We start from the raw sequence: 18,009 nt of genomic DNA, 5'->3' as shown, positions 1-18,009 counted from the left end.
CCTCTGTCAGACACAATATTCTCAGGAATGCCGTGTAAACGAACCACATTCTGAAAGAACACAGGAACCAGATCGGAAGAGGAGGGCAGCTTAGGCAAAGGCACTAAATGGACCATTTTGGAAAAGCGATCACATACCACCCAGATGACAGACATGCCCTGAGACACCGGGAGATCAGAAATGAAATCCATGGAAATGTGTGTCCAAGGCCTCTTCGGGACAGGCAAGGGCAAGAGCAACCCGCTGGCATGAGAACAGCAAGGCTTAGCCCGAGCACAAGTCCCACAGGACTGCACAAATGACCGCACATCCCGTGACAAGGAAGGCCACCAAAAGGACCTAGCCACCAGATCTCTGGTGCCAAAAATTCCCGGATGACCTGCCAACACCGAGGAATGAACCTCGGAAATGACTCTGCTGGTCCACCTATCAGGAACAAACAGTCTGTCAGGTGGACAAGAGTCAGGTCTACCAGCCTGAAATCTCTGCAACACGCGTCTCAAATCAGGAGAAATGGCTGACAAGATAACTCCCTCTTTAAGAATACCAACTGGTTCTGCGACTCCAGGAGAGTCAGGCACAAAGCTCCTTGAAAGAGCATCAGCCTTCACATTCTTTGAACCTGGTAAATACGAGACCACAAAGTCAAAACGGGAGAAAAACAATGACCAGCGGGCCTGTCTAGGATTAAGGCGTTTAGCAGACTCGAGATACATCAGATTTTTGTGATCAGTCAAGACCACCACACGATGCTTAGCACCCTCGAGCCAATGACGCCACTCCTCAAATGCCCACGTCATGGCCAGCAACTCCCGATTGCCGACATCATAATTCCGCTCAGCAGGCGAAAACTTCCTGGAAAAGAAAGCACATGGTCTCATTACCGAGCAACCAGGGCCTCTCTGTGACAAAACGGCCCCTGCCCCAATCTCAGAAGCATCCACTTCGACCTGAAAGGGAAGTGAGACATCAGGCTGGCACAAAACAGGCGCCGAAGTAAACCGGCGCTTCAACTCTTGGAACGCCTCCACGGCTGCAGGAGCCCAGTTAGCAACATCAGAACCTTTCTTGGTCATATCCGTCAAAGGTTTAACAACGCTAGAAAAATTAGCGATAAAACGACGGTAGAAGTTAGCAAAACCCAAGAACTTCTGAAGACTCTTAACTGACGTGGGTTGAGTCCAATCATGAATAGCTCGGACCTTGACTGGGTCCATCTCCACAGCAGAAGGGGAAAAAATAAACCCCAAAAAGGGAACCTTCTGTACTCCAAAGAGACACTTTGAGCCCTTAACAAACAAAGCATTCTCACGCAAAACCTGAAACACCATCCTGACCTGCTCCACATGTGAGTCCCAATCTTCAGAGAAAACCAGAATATCATCCAGATAAACAATCATAAATTTATCCAGATACTTCCGGAAAATATCATGCATAAAGGACTGAAACACTGAGGGCGCATTAGAGAGCCCAAAAGGCATCACCAAGTACTCAAAATGACCTTCGGGCGTATTAAATGCAGTTTTCCATTCATCTCCTTGCTTAATGCGCACAAGGTTGTACGCACCACGAAGATCTATCTTGGTGAACCACTTGGCACCTTTAATCCGGGCAAACAAGTCCGACAACAGAGGCAAAGGATACTGAAATTTAACAGTGATTTTATTCAGAAGCCGATAGTCAATACAAGGTCTCAAAGATCCGTCCTTCTTGGCCACAAAAAAGAATCCCGCACCAAGAGGGGAAGAGGATGGACGGATATGCCCCTTCTCCAGAGACTCCTTGATATACGAACGCATTGCGGCATGCTCAGGTACAGACAGATTAAATAATCTTCCCTTAGGAAATTTACTACCTGGAATCAAATCTATGGCACAGTCATAGTCCCTATGAGGAGGCAGAGCACTGGATCTGGACTCGCTGAATACATCCTGATAATCAGACAAATACTCAGGAACTTCCGAAGGAGTAGAGGAAGCAATAGACACCGGCGGGGAATCAGCATGAATTCCCTGACAGCCCCAACTTGACACAGACATTGCCTTCCAATCCAAGACTGGATTGTGGGTCTGTAACCATGGCAGACCCAAAACGACCAAATCATGCATTTTATGCAGAACAAGAAAACGAATCACCTCCCGATGTTCAGGAGTCATGCACATGGTTACCTGCGTCCAAAACTGCGGTTTATTTTCCGCCAATGGCGTAGCATCAATACCTCTAAGAGGAATAGGATTTACCAATGGTTCAAGAACAAAACCACAGTGCTTGGCAAATGACAGATCCATAAGACTCAGGGCAGCACCTGAATCCACAAACGCCATAACAGGGTAAGAAGACAATGAGCAAATTAAAGTCACAGACAAAATAAATTTAGGTTGCAAATCACCAATGGCGACAGGACTGACAACCCTTGTTAGGCGTTTAGAGCATGCTGATATAACATGTGTAGAATCACCACAGTAAAAACATAACCCATTCTGACGTCTATGATTTTTCCGCTCATTTCTAGTCTGAATTCTATCACATTGCATTAAATCAGATGTTTGTTCAGACAACACCACCAGAGGATTAGCGGTTTTGCGCTCCCGCAAACGCCGGTCAATTTGAATAGCCAGCGCCATAGAATCATTCAGACTTGTAGGAATGGGGAAACCCACCATCACATTCTTAATGGCTTCAGAAAGGCCATTTCTGAAATTTGCGGCCAGAGCACACTCATTCCACTGAGTAAGCACGGACCATTTCCGAAATTTTTGGCAATACACCTCAGCTTCATCCTGGCCCTGAGAAATAGCCAGCAAGGCTTTTTCTGCCTGAACTTCAAGATTGGGTTCCTCGTAAAGCAATCCGAGCGCCAGAAAAAACGCATCAATATTTGCCAATGCCGGATCTCCTGGCGCTAGCGAAAAAGCCCAATCCTGAGGGTCGCCCCGTAAAAAAGAGATAACAATTTTCACTTGCTGAGCTGGATCTCCAGATGAACGGGGTCTCAGAGAAAGAAACAATTTACAATTGTTCCTGAAATTCCTAAACCTAAATCGGTCTCCAGAAAACAGTTCAGGAATAGGTATTTTAGGTTCAGACATTGGACTACTGGTAACAAAATCTTGTATGCCCTGCACACGAGCAGCAAGCTGGTCTACACTTGTAATCAAGGTCTGGACATTCATGTCTGTAGCAAGCACAAGCCACTCAAAGGTAAAGGGGAGGAAGAGAGGAAAAAAAAAAAACAGAATTTCCTTTCTTATTATCCCACTTCTGCAATGCAATAAACATTCAATGTTGGCCTGGCATACTGTTATGACCCCAATGGCAGAGGGTCTCAGAAATAGTTTCTAAGTCTGCAAACACAAAAACCAGTTCATAGGGCAGTGGTAACTGATCTGACCATATATCTAATCCTAGCACCACAAATAACAGCAGCCGGGGAACGTGCCTACGTTGATTCTAGACGTCTCGCGCCAGCCGGAGAACTAACTAACCCTAGAAGGGAAAAGAAAGACCTTTCTTGCCTCCAGAGAAAAGACCCCAAAAGTTGGATACAAGCCCCCAACAAATAATAACGATGAGGTAAGAGGAAAAGACAAACGTAAGGATGAGCTAGGTATTTAGCAAAGAGAGGCCCACTAGCTAATAGCAGAATATAGTAAGATAACTTATATGGTCAGCAAAAACCCTATCAAAAATATCCACGCTGGATATTCAAGAACCCCCGAACCGTCTAACGGCCCGGGGGGAGAACACCAGCCCCCTAGAGCTTCCAGCAGGGACAGGAATCACATTTAGTACAAGCTGGACAAAAATGAGAGCAAGCAAATAACCCAAAAAACAAAGAAGCAGGACTTAGCTTAATTTTGCACGATCCAGGACCAGCAGATAGGAGCAAACAAAAAGGATCTGATTACAACGATGCCAGGCACTGGACTAAGGATCCAGGAGGTTTATATAGCAACACCCCTGGACTAACGACCCAGGTGGGTGCAAACTGAGGAAAGAAAATCCCAGAGTCATATCACTAATAACCACCAGAGGGAGCCAAGAAGTCTAATTCACAACAAGTTTCTCCGCACACGGATGGCATCCAAATGAGGTCCAGTTTTTTTTCAAGGACTCCTAGACTTGCATTGCTGATTTTGATCTGACACTCTGATGAATATAAAACATGTCTCCATTATTTTGGATGGACCACTTGGCTTCAGGATGAAAAATCGGACATGTGAACAACCCCATAGATTGGCATGAGCACAAGTGCTATCTGAGAAAAAGTTGCATCTGAAAGAGGCCTTAGTATGTAATAAGTATTATTGTACAAGTTTTCTTTTAGCTGTACCAGGCAGAGAACAATGTTATATGCAAAGATCGCATATTTGATCCCTTTATGAAGTGCACAGAGGGTGTACAGAATTATTTATAGTGAATAATGCTGTGCATCCTCTGCAGTCCCAGAGTGTCTCCCTATCCCCAATCTCTCTCCCTCTCCCCGTCTCTCTCCCTCTTTTCCATAGTGTTGGGTTAGAAGTTGAGAGTGAGGGGGAGGGGCGGTCTCACAGCACAGCAGAGGTCATACACCAGGGTTGGAAAATGCTTGAAGCCCTATCCATGTCCCTGTGATGGAAATATATATATATCTTGTAGATCTCACTTGCATGTATACTCCTTTATAATAATATATACTCATAAAAGCAAATATATCTACAGTATATACTCAGCTAGTTTATAATCAATTGCTCAACTTGACCACATGAGCTAGGCCAGATGGTTCCTCGGTACTTTCCAGACACCCAAAAACCGGAACTTAGGCCAGATGTTTTGAACTAATGTCTAAGAATCCTGCTGAATAGCAGGATAAATGTGACAGCTACATTTTAGTTGCTTAATCAGCATTCATATGTGCATTAATCACAATATTCCATATATATTTAGATAACCAATAACAGAGGAGCTAGACAATATGGTAATTAACTAACCACCCCTAACCACCCCTTTCTATATGCAATTATAAATCCATGTATGTACAATAAATCATCAGTATTGATGGAATGTTTTTCTGTCACAATGGTGTACAGTCCTTTCTTGATAAGCAGCACACACAGGGATAGATTTATCCAAACCAAATTTTCATAACATCTCCTCCTCCTCATCATGGCTGCTACTAAACTACTGTCCTGGGATCTGCACAAGTGAATCAGCAGGACCTGGTAAGTACACATATATATGCAGCATACAGTGTGTGTGTGTGTGTGTGTGTGTGTGTGTGTGTCTGTATGTGTATATAGTATGATTATGTAAATCTGTGGTGCATTTGTGTATAGTATATATATATGCATGTACATACAGTATATAGAATGTGTGTCTGTATAGGTCTACACTGGTACCAAGATATATATCTTTCCTTTATAGGTCTATACAGTATGCGTATGCATATATACAGTATATAGTATGGTTGCGTATATCTGTGGTGCATGTGTATGTGGTATGTGTATATATATACATATATATATATATATATATATATATATATACACACAGTATATACAGTATATATATATGCCTATATATGCCTATACATATATATATATACACAGTATATATATATGCCTATACATACAGTATATAGTATGTGTATCTGTGTATATTATATACTGTATGTATACTGCATATAAACTGTATATGTATGTGAGCATACTGTATATAAACTGAATATATGTTTCTGTGTGCATATACTTTATGTGCTTGTACACACTGTATGTGTCTGTATACTGTATATACATTATATAGTGTATATTTCTATATTTATAAAGTGTATATATAAATTGTGTACATGTATAGTGTATATTTGTGTATATGCGCTGCATATATAGTTCTCTAATTGTAGTGTCGCCATAATATCGATCAGCAGTTTGTCTAATGCCTGTGTTTTACATTAGGGCCTGTTCATACTGTCTTTCTTTACTGTGTCCAGTGGGTTCTGCCTGAATTCCCTATAGAGCCATAGATTGCAATGTCAGGAATGGAGATCAAATGAATTCCACATGTGATGTGTTTTTTTGATCGTTTCTGTCTTTTCCAACAGCCACAGAAAAGTGGACACTTTTACACGAAAACACAGACTTTGAGGGTAGGTGCAGATGATCAGTAGATCATCACACGCTGCAGGTTGGATGTTGAGTACTTGTGCAGCGCCCCAGAGTCCTGGTCGTTGCAGTACTGATGCTCCACCACTAAGGGGAGTGATGGTACGTCTGATGGCACTTAAGGAGTTCACCTGACCAGGTATCATACACACACTACACTTCACACTCCGGCCACCAGGGGGAGTGGTTCTATCTAGTAGGCCACTCCTCACGCTCTGGTAAAACTGGGGGTTGGACAGGAAGTTAGGGAGAAAGTAGCTGGGAAGAGCCAGAGAGAGGACCTGTCAGGGGTGGGATCCTGGCAGAGTCCTAGAAAGGGGACAGATCGTTACGGAGTTGTGCCTGTGCCTTACAGCGGCAGACTCCTAAGGAAGGACAAGAAATGAGGTTTATTGTGGAGAAGTGAGGAACGGAAATGCAGCAAAAAGGAGATAATACCAGAAGGAGTCGTGCCTCAAGATCAGCAACATCCTTCTGAGGCGCGTAGCCGGTGGCCGGAACGCCGACAAAGTAAGAGACACCACGCATTACTTTAAACTACGGCCGGGCAGTTAACCATAGGTTGGCTGTCTCACCATTACACCTAATGAAGACAACGGAGGCAAACTGTGGGAGAGGGGCGTCACTAGGGTCCCGGAAGAACTCCAGGCCTACCCGTCATACGGGTGCGTCCTAGCCATATCATCTGGGGGACGGAGAAGAACATCAGAACAGACATAAGTTGTGGGAAAGAACATCAGAAACAGACACAACAGTTGTGAGGACTATCCCGTGGTGCTCAGCAGGGAAGTACTACAACACACAGGCGCTAGAAGGAAGGCACAGATTTCCACCTGCAAAGGGAACTCTGGAGGTGCCATCGGACCGGCCGGTCTCAGACAGCCCTGTTAACCGTACTCCGGATTGAGGATCTTGAAGCCTTCAGTAAAGAGGTAAAGAGACTGCAACCCTGTGTCCTCGTTATTCACCGCGAACTGCACCACCACCTACACCTTTCATTGGACGCCCCTTAGCAGGGTCACAGACCGGGTCTAGCCACCGTGACAACCCCAGAACTGAGACAGAGAGGCCCGGTACCGAGTACCCCGCAGCCCTGCGTCTGGGGGCGCTCCAAACTTGGCATCATGAACAGGATCTACTTAAGCCTGAAGAATCAGGTCATGTGTGCCTTGGAATTGTGATTGAATTGTGCTTGAACTGTGATTTATTGCAAGGACTGTGAATTGCCACTTGCCGCCAAAAGTTCCCGCCAAAACCGCCGCCATTGCAACGCCGCAGGGAGCGCAAAAGAAGAAGGGCGTGCCATGGGAGGAGATTATCAAAATGGCGCCAGAAGCAGCGACCACCCCCTCCGACTACTGTTGCGAGATGACGACCTGCCCAGAAGCAGAGGAGAACCGCCCCCTGATTTGCAACGGCGGGAACGAGAGGAAGAAGAAGCTACGCCCTCAGAAAATGGAGGGGCAACGTGCATGTGTCACCGAAGATCCCGGAGCAGGGATGGCAACCAGCGAGTCCCCGAGCGACGGCGAAGTGATCCCGGCCTGTCCTCGTCCACCGGAGATAGACCCGAACCCACCGCAGCTGGAGGATCCGGACCTCTCGGAGCTACAGGCGGCGGAGCCGAGCCAGCCTATCCCGAGCATGGAGCCAGCCGATGCGAAGCAATGGAAGTCGGAGCTGTGCCAGGAGGCCGCCCTGGAGGAACTGCGGTCCGGGCTGCAGCCGATTCCAGTGTCCTTGTCAACGGAACAGATCGACATCGGTGGAATCACATGAGACGCAGGTATGGAAAGCGTCCCTGCTCCCCCGACCGATCCTGCTCTCCCGACCGACCCTGCTCCCGTGACCGCTCCCCAGCCCGACAATAACTGAGTTTTCACCGCTGAGCTGGTAGTGCTAACCCCAGGCACCATGGAGAAGCTGGTGCCTTCGTTACCAACCACGATGGGGAAACCGCTAGATGTGAGCTCAGAGGGGGTGATCTTTCAGTGGGACACCCCACGGATTGGGCCAGACGGGGCCAGGCAGGAGGGCCTCAGCATTGCTGCGCTCACTTGGGAACAGTATAAGCAATGCTTAATTCTACAATGGCAGAACCAAAAATAAACAGAACCAAATGACTCACCGAGAGTACAGAGACCAAAGATTGAACACAACCGGAGGAACTCGGTCAGGCAGGGGACTGTACTAGCCTTCCACCCGAAGCGGGGTTGGGGCTCTATACAAGAACCGGGACTGCCGACAGAAATCTTCTTTACCAGCTACAATGTGAAAACCCCGACCCGCAATCGATATGACAATCAGCCACCATGTAAAGGGGACCAGGTGACCTACACTCGCCACCGGAGTGCGCAGGGATGGTGCGCCCGGGACGTCCAACGATGTGAGCCGGTGGTAGCTCCACCTGCTGTCCAGACTACGACTAACCCAGATTTGACCAATGCCACTTCTGTTGCCACGGTGTGTATAATTGCCGCTACTGAACTTACAACCACAGCTGACATTCGAATGCAGACACCAGGTGATCTGGCCGCGTCTGGGAGACCAACCAATGATACTGATTCTGCATCCGCCGAGGATAGAGGACCGCAGCCTTCCCGGCCGGTGAGTGTCCGTCACCAATTGATGCAGTGTAACCTTCTGTGAGCATAAACCTCGGAACCACGAGTATGTAAATAGTTAACTGTTCGTCTTCTGTGTTTTCTGCTGCTAGTACCCGACCAGGGTTGTTCTTAAAGGGATCCCTTTGTTTACCCGGGATCCCTATTACTTTCATTTTTGCTTTTGATTTCCCTTTTTGCTCCTTTAAACCCCCTATTTAGAAAAGACTGCTGAATCATGAACGGTGAATGGTTCACAAACTGTGTTGTAAATTTTCGCACCCTATTAAGGGTGCCCCCCCTACTGGTTTTACAAAAAAAAAAAAAAAAAGAGAACTCTTTGCGAAGACACTGTTCATGGAAACAGTATAGGAGTTCCTGCCTTACACGGACTTGCAACTTGTGCAGTTGCACTACCTCAAAGAGACTTGGTCCCCTCTTAAAGGGGAAGTTCACCAGTTGCACTTAATACATAATGTTGCCTTAAGAGAAAGTGAATAATGTTTTACATAACAAGTTATATGTAGCCAGCTAGTTAGTTATAGAAAATGTTTGATAATGTTGCAAGAAATTGAGGACAGGAAGTGAACCCGTAGGGGTTAGAGGGTGAGTCCTCCTACGAGCCATAGAGAGATGGCTCAGTAGTCCTGTGCTAAGAAGAGAGGCAGTAGGCCTGGGCAGATAGACAGGCGGTCCTGCATAAGACAAATCAAGAAATCAAGAAGAAGGTGTTGCACTTAGAAGAGAGAAATGAAGAAAAGTTAATTTATATTTTAGGAGTTTTATAGTAAGCCTTTAGTGGATCCAGCTTATACGTCCTTAGAGGCAAAGTTAAATTATTGTTCAGAATTTGCACTTAGTAGAATACCCGGCTGGGTAGTAGACGTTATTTATAGTGTGTTATTTAAAATATTTAACTATGTTTGTTTGTAACGTTTAAGAGTCCTCACCTCCCATAAAGGGAAGCACTGTTATTATTTCCTATTACTTGTTTATTGCATTCCAAAAATTTGTATGTCTTTTGCTGACATGTATTGTTGTTTTCTTCCCAGTCCGGGAGTACTGGATTTAACCGGGGGGGAGTGCAGCACCCCAAAGTCCTGGTCGTTGCAGTACTGATGCTCCGCCACTAAGGGGAGTGATGGTACGTCTGATGGCACTTAAGGAGTTCACCTGACCAGGTATCACACACACACTACACTTCACACTCTAGCCACCAGGGGGAGTGGTTTTATCTAGTAGGCCACTCCTCATGCTCTGGTAAAACTGGGGGTTGGACAGGAAGTTAGGGAGAAAGTAGCTGGGAAGAGCCAGAGAGAGGACCTGTCAGGGGTGGGATCCTGGCAGAGTCCTAGAAAGGGGACAGATCGTTACGGAGTTGTGCCTGTGCCTTACAGCGGCAGACTCCTAAGGAAGGACAAGAAGCGAGGTTTATTGTGGAGAAGTGAGGAACGGAAATACAGCAAAAAGGAGATAATACCAGAAGGAGCCGTGCCTCAAGATCAGCAACATCCTTCTGAGGCGCGTAGCCGGTGGCCGGAACGCCGAGAAAGTAAGAGACTCCACGCATTACTTTAAACTACGGCCGGACAGTTAACCATAGGTTGGCTGTCTCACCATTACACCTAATGAAGACAACGGAGCCAAACTGTGGGAGAGGGGCGTCACTAGGGTCCCGGAAGAACTCCAGGCCTACCCGTCATACGGGTGCGTCCTAGCCATATCATCTGGGGGACGGAGAAGAACATCAGAACAGACATAAGTTGTGGGAAAGAACATCAGAAACAGACACAACAGTTGTGAGGACTATCCCGTGGTGCTCAGCAGGGAAGTACTACAACACACAGGCGCTAGAAGGAAGGCACAGATTTCCACCTGCAAAGGGAACTCTGGAGGTGCCATCGGACCGGCCGGTCTCAGACAGCCCTGTTAACCGTACTCCGGATTGAGGATCTTGAAGCCTTCAGTAAACAGGTAAAGAGACTGCAACCCTGTGTCCTCGTTATTCACCGCGAACTGCACCACGCACCACCACCTACACCTTTCATTGGACGCCCCTTAGCAGGGTCACGGACCGGGTCTAGCCACCGTGTCAACCCCAGAACTAAGACAGAGAGGCCCGGTACCGAGTACCCAGCGGCCCTGCGTCTGGGGGTGCTCCACTTGTACAGCGTCCAATCCACAGCGTCCAGATGTTACAGCATAGTGGATAGGATTTCAAGAAATCCCACGTCCACTATGGGTCCAGAAACTGCCGCGGAGACAGATGTGCGGCGCGTCTCTCCAGGCCGGCGACATGTCTATTTATCTTGCAGAGATTTAACTTCGCAAGTTAAATATCTCCCATAAAATGTATTGGACATGGTGAATACGCACGGTTCAATGAACACATACGGAATCACCTGCGTTCAATAGCTGGCAGCACTTTTCATGTAGCGGACATGCGCTGCGTATAAAGTGCTGCCGATTACTGATACTCTAACAAAATACAGTAGGGAAAAAAGTAATTAGTCACCCACCAATTGTGCAAGTTCTCCCACTTAAAAAGATGAGAGAGGCCTGTAATTGACATCATAGATAAACCACAACTATGAGAGTCAAAATGAGAAAACAAATCCAGAAAATCACCTTGCCTGATTTGGCAAGATTTAATTTGTAAACTATGGTGGAAAAGAAGTATTTGGACACCTAAAAACATGCAAGATTTCTGGCTCTCACAAACCTGTAATTTCTTCTTTAAGAAGCTTCTCTGTCCTGCACTCATTACCTGTAGTAATGGCACCTGTTTGAACTTGTTATCAGTATAAAAGACACCTGTCCACAACCTCAAACAGTCACACTCCAAACTCCACTATGGTGAAGACCAAAGAGCTGTCGAAGGACACCAGAAACAAAATTGTAGCCTTGCACCAGGCTGGGAAGACAGAATCTGCAATAGGCAAGCAGCTTGGTGTGATGAACTCAACTGTGGAAGCAATAATACGAAAATGGAAGACATACAAGACCACAGATAGTCTCCCTCGATCTGGGGCTCCATGCAAGATCTCACCCTGTGGGGTCAAAATGATCACAAGAACGGTGAGCAAAAATCCCAGAATCATATGGGGGACCTAGTGAATTACTTGCATAGAGCTGGGACCACATTAACAAAGGCTACCATCAGTAACACACTACTCCGCCAGGGACTCAGATCCTGCAGTGCCAGACGTGTCCCCTTGCTTAGGCCACTATATGTCCGGGCCCGTCTCAAGTTTGATAGAGAGCATTTGGATTATCGAGAAGAGTATTGGGAGAATGTCATATGGTCTGATGAAACCAAAGTAGAACTGTTTAGTAGAAACAAAACTCATTGTGTTTGGAGGAGACAGAATGATGAGTTGCATCCAAAGAACACCATACTTACTGTGAAGCATGGGGGTGGCAACATCATGCTTTTGGGCTGTTTCTCTGCAAAGGGACCAGGACGACTGATCCGTGTACATGAAGGAATAAATGGGGCCATGTATCGTGAAATTTTGAGTGCAAACCTCCTTCCATCAGCAAGGGCATTGAAGATGAGATGTGGATGATAATGATCCCAAGCACACCACCATGGCAATGAAGGAGTGGCTTCATAAGAAGCATATGAAGGTCCTAGAGTGGCCTAGCCAGTCTCCAGATCTCAACCCCATAGAAAACCTTTGGAGGGAGTTGAAAGCCCGTGTTGCCCAGCTACAGGCCCAAAACATCACTGCTCTAGAGGAGATCTGCTTGGAGGAAAGGGCCAACATACCACCAACAGTGTGTGCCAACCTTGTGAAGACTTACAGAGAACATTTGACCTCTGTCATTGCCAACAAAGGATATGTAACAAAATATTGAGATGAACTTTTGGTAATTACCAAATACTTATTTTCCACCATAATTTGCTAAATAAATCTTGCCAAATCAGACAAGGTGATTTTCTGGATTTGTTTTTTCATTTTGACTCTCATAGTTGTGGTCTACCTATGATGTCAATTACAGGCCTCTCTCATCTTTTTAAGTGGGAGAACTTGCACAATTGGTGGCTGACTAAATACTTTTTTTCCCCACTGTAAATCAGTCAATTTCAGGAAAAAATACAAATTCATTTGACCTCTACTTGTGTCAGTGCAGTCGGTGGCCCATCGGGGATTGATGTGAATCCTATTTTAAGGGGATTCAGGCAGAGCCCCCGGACGCACTTTAGAAGCACAGGGCTTAATAAAAGATTGTAAGGAACAGTGCCGTCTACTATACTATTCCGCGCTGTCCCAGTACAGCAGCCAGACACGGACACCGGCCAAAAGACAATGTTTTTTATACAAATATGTTGCTGTCGTCTTTCAGCATTTCTGCAGTGTTTTTTTCCCTATTCAAATGAATGGGGAAACAAAAATGCAAGTGAAAAGGCTGCAAAAAAAGCAGAATATTTCCTGATAAGTGTAGATCAATCCACAGCAAAAACGGTGCGTGTGAACAGACACTAAAGGTTTTTTTTTTTGAGAACATAAAAATAATTAGCATGAAATGATAAATCCCCTGCGGCTCCAACACCAATGCTGCGGGGGTCTCTGCCAGTCTCAGCACTGGGCTTCAGGGGTCTTGTGGCTTCAACTTATATTATAGCTGCAAAGTGAATAATAACCATCAGGGACCTCGAACCATTGGCCACAGAGCCAGAGGGGATTTAGCAGAGTAGGTTGGGGGACATGTAAGACTTTTTTTTATCACTTTTTATTCTGCTGTTTGTGAGGTAGGATGTAGAAAAAGATGACAATTCTGCTAATGTTTTCTATTATGTGACTGTACGGCCCCATCACAATACAGTGTATCATGCTTTTCACGGATGCCACGTGTACCCAATTAAACCTCTGGTGCTGCACTCGTGTCCGTGTTTTCCCAGCAGCACAAATGACAAGGGACAATACAAGTCTATGGGTCTGTGTAAACATGCCGTCCGTGTGCCAGCCGTGTGCGGTCCGTGTTTAAAATTGAAAATATGTGAGAAGCTTTGTAATTTCTTTTTCGGTATCCATACCAAAAAAACACAGATGTCACATGGACGACACACTCAGTGGCGTAGGAAGGGGGGGGGGGGGGCGGCACAATGCCGGGGGCGGCTCCGACCCAGAGAGGAGGAGGAAGAAAAAAAAAAAAAGAAAAAAAGAGAGACGCGGGCCCTTTAAATCTTCGGGCGGCGCCGACCGTCGCCACGACCAGGCCCCCCCCTCCCAGTGCCAGCGCTGGCATTGGGCCCCCCTTTAATACTCACCTCTCCTGGTTCCTGCGGCAGCTGCAGCGTCTTCAGCGCCCTCTGACTCTGCGACGTCTCAGGGCAGAGGGTGCGATGACGTCATCACTGCGCGCTCAGCCTCTCTGTCCTGAGCGTTGCAGAATGCAGAGCCGGAGAGACGCTGAGTGCATGGGACCTGCGCTGGGAACGGGAGAGGTGAGGATTTTACTTTTTTTTTTTTTTCTTTATGTCTGACTCAGACAGACTGGGGGCAATATGCTGGAGACAGACTGGGGTAATATGCTGGAGACAGACTGGGGGCAATATGCTGGAGACAGACTGGGGTAATATGCTGGAGACAGACTGGGGGCAATATGCTGGAAACAGACTGGGGACAATATGCTGGAGACACACTGGGGGCAATATGCTGGAGACACACTGGGGGCAATATGCTGGAGACAGACTGGGGGTAATATGCTGGAGACAGACTGGGGGCAATATGCTGGAGACAGACTGGGGTAATATGCTGGAGACAGACTGGGGGCAATATGCTGGAGACAGACTGGGGGTAATATGCTGGAGACAGACTGGGGGCAGATTGCTGGATGCACTGGGGCAGATTGCTGGATGCACTGGGGGCAGATTGCTGGACGCACTGGGGGCAGATTGCTGGGCGCACTGGGGGCAGATTGCTGGATGCACTGGGGGCAGATTGCTGGACGCACTGGGGGCAGATTGCTGGACACACTGGGGCAATGCTGGACACACTGGGGGCAATGCTGGACACACTGGGGGCAGATTGCTGGACACACTGGGGGCAATGCTGGACACACTGGGGGCAGATTGCTGGACACACTGGGGGCAATGCTGGACACTGGGGCAGATTGCTGGACACACTAGGGGCAATGCTGGACACTGGGGCAGATTGCTGGACACACTGGGGGCAATGCTGGACACTGGGGCAGATTGCTGGACACACTGGGGGCAATGCTGGACACTGGAGCAGATTGCTGGACACACTGGGGGCAATGGTGGACACACTGGGGGCAATGCTGGACACACTGGGGGCAGATTGCTGGACACACTGGGGGCAATGCTGGACACTGGGGCAGATTGCTGGACACACTGGGGGCAATTCTGGACACTGGGGGCAATGCTGGACACTGGGGGCAATGCTGGACACTGGGGCAGATTGCTGGACACACTGGGGGCAATGCTGGACACTGGGGCAGATTGCTGGACACACTGGGGGCAATGCTGGACACTGGGGCAGATTGCTGGACACACTGGGGGCAATGGTGGACACTGGGGTAGATTGCTGGACACACTGGGGGCAATGCTGGACACTGGGGCAGATTGCTGGACACACTGGGGGCAATGCTGGACACTGGGGCAGATTGCTGGACACACTGGGGGCAATGCTGGACACTGGGGGCAATGCTGGACACTGGGTGCAATGCTGGACACTGGGGCAGATTGCTGGACATTGGGGGCAATGCTGGACACTGGGGCAGATTGCTGGACACACTGGGGGCAATGCTGGACACTGGGGCAGATTGCTGGACATTAGGGGCAATGCTGGACACTGGGGGCAATGCTGGACACTGGGGCAGATTGCTGGACGCACTAGGGGCAGATTGCTGGACGCACTGGGGGCAGATTGCTGGACGCACTGGGGGCAGATTGCTGGACACACTGGGGGCAATGCTGGACACTGGGGCAGATTGCTGGACACACTGGGGGCAATGCTGGACACTCGGGCAGATTGCTGGACACACTGGGGGCAATGCTGGACACTGGGGCAGATTGCTGGACACACTGGGGGCAATGCTGGACACTGGGGCAGATTGCTGGACACACTGGGGGCAATGCTGGACACTGGGGCAGATTGCTGGACACACTGGGGGCAATGCTGGACACTGGGGGCAATGCTGGACACTGGGGCAGATTGCTGGACACACTAAGGCAATGCTGGACACACTGGGGCAATGCTGGACACTGCGCCTGTGCGGCCGCCCTGCTTGTGAATCCCAGCCCCGCACTCTGCATAATGCATAACACACTGTGGGGCTGGGATTACCAAGGCGGGTGGCCGCACAGGCGCAGTCTGCAAGCCTGGCTGTGACGTCAGACGGCCAGAGCTCTCTGCGCCTGCACCAAACAGCGATACACAGCGCAGGCACCGGATTTCATGGGTAAACAGTGCTGAGGGGGCGGTGCCCGGCGTTGAGTGACGGCAATGGGGGGGGGCGCCAAACTCGGAATCAGCCCCGGGCGGCAAAAGCTCTAGCTACGCCAGTGGACACACTGATTGAAAACACTGATGACACCAATATCGGTGTAACACATGCATGTTTTATATGGACATGGCTAACAGTGTTGTTGGTGGAATATTTCAGAATTGCGGGCCCCACTTTGAATTTTGACCAGGGCCCCAATTTGTCTAAAACTGGCCCTGCTCTGATTTCAATACCATTGTGAGAGGTTTCAGAGCTAGGTTAAAGTGTAATGTTAATGAAGAACATTCCTGATAGGTGCACTTTTCTAGAATAAAAAGGGTGGATAGGTATCCTGGCGTGCATACTCTTGTCCACAGAGACTTGTAGATGGAGGAAAGGTAGAACCTGGATACCCAATCAAAATTAATCTAATCTGTTGCTGTCTACATCCACACCAGAACATATTATCATATTGAGTCACCCACCAGGGCAATGGGAATACTCGGTACCAGGTCCGGTTGTAATTAAAGGGGATGTCACGGTGGCAGCGACCTGGTCCGTGGCCCTGGGCACTCAAGTAAACGGGAAAAGGTCTTTAAAGGGTTTAATAAAGTTTGTATTCGTGACTCCACCTATGGTTCTCGATCAGAGGGGACCGACGCTGCTGAAAGGGGTCCTCTGGGGTGATGTTACTGCAGCAAAGATGGTTACGCTTCCCACAGGTGATAGTACTAATAGAGAACCATGTGCACTACTAAGGAATGTGCCATAGTAGGATCCCACACCATGAAGTAATAAAAATAAACTAGGCACTCAACTTAAAGATTAATTTTTGACTTTTAATGTAGTCAAGGCAAAACGTTTCGGCCGCATCTGGCCTTTATCAATTACAAACTATACAGGAGTGTCAGGGATTTGTGGGAATCCTGTGGATTTTTAGTGAGGCACTTCTCGGTGTGGTCACTTTCAGAAGAGTATGGGGCATTTAAAGAGGAAAAACCCCAATGGTAAACAAGCCAGGGGACCTGAATGTGTGCAAGTGCCTGGAGAAAGACGCAGCGTATGCTGCTTGTCAGCTGACAATAATTTCCGAGGTTATTCTAATCATATAAAATATTTTTTTTAATCAATTTGAATAATATCACCGCTTACTGTTCTTAGAATTCTGTAGCAAAAAATTCCATTCCTATAAAACCACAAAAAATAAACATATAAAATCTAAAAATAAATAAGTCTATAGTTTTCTGCATACAGTTATTTTTTGACACATAAATGATGAGATAGGATATACGGTACTAGAATTTGAATTAGACTTCAATTTGCTAATATGTTTCTATCTTATATCAACAAACATTATTAATTATTGCTACAATGGATCATCTGGTTGCATTTGCTCTTACCTCGCTTATACAACCGAATGAAACTTGTCCGTTCTGTACAGAAGCTGGAGCCTAAAATGAAAGGATGTGACAACTTTTCACCTTTTAGATAATTATCCTCCTCCTACGCCTTACAGGTGGCATCTGGACATTTTATTGATTATTCAAACTCATATAAACACATATAAAGTGATGACCTGTTACACATCTACGCCACTCTGACAACAGTTCTTGTTTTAAATCAACACTAATAAAATTGAGATATAAAGGAAAAGGTGAAAAACATTTTTAATACACTTTATATCTCAATTTTATATAATATAGAACAAAGTCCATAGACATGAATTATTTTTTTAACACACAAAGGCTCAAACAAAACCCACAAATACATACAGTAACAAAATACGATAGGAACCTGTACACATTCTACTTATA

At 47.1% G+C, this 18,009-nt stretch overlaps 1 protein-coding gene across 1 annotated transcript in view; it reads right to left on the bottom strand.

The window, feature by feature from the left end:
• LOC143818086 (sushi, von Willebrand factor type A, EGF and pentraxin domain-containing protein 1-like) overlaps nt 1-17,679 on the bottom strand; it is an 86,099-nt gene extending 68,420 nt beyond the window's left edge. Inside the window, exon 1 of the mRNA XM_077299512.1 lies at nt 17,596-17,679. The gene's annotated coding sequence lies outside the window, so the exon portion shown is untranslated. The remainder of the gene's footprint in view (nt 1-17,595) is intronic.
• Nucleotides 17,680-18,009: the final 330 nt, after the last annotated feature.

This window comes from Ranitomeya variabilis, chromosome 3 (assembly GCF_051348905.1).
Source record: "Ranitomeya variabilis isolate aRanVar5 chromosome 3, aRanVar5.hap1, whole genome shotgun sequence".
Taxonomy (NCBI): Eukaryota; Metazoa; Chordata; class Amphibia; order Anura; family Dendrobatidae; genus Ranitomeya; species Ranitomeya variabilis.
Note: the sequence above shows the minus strand (reverse complement) of the source record. Positions and strands in the feature narration are given on the sequence as shown.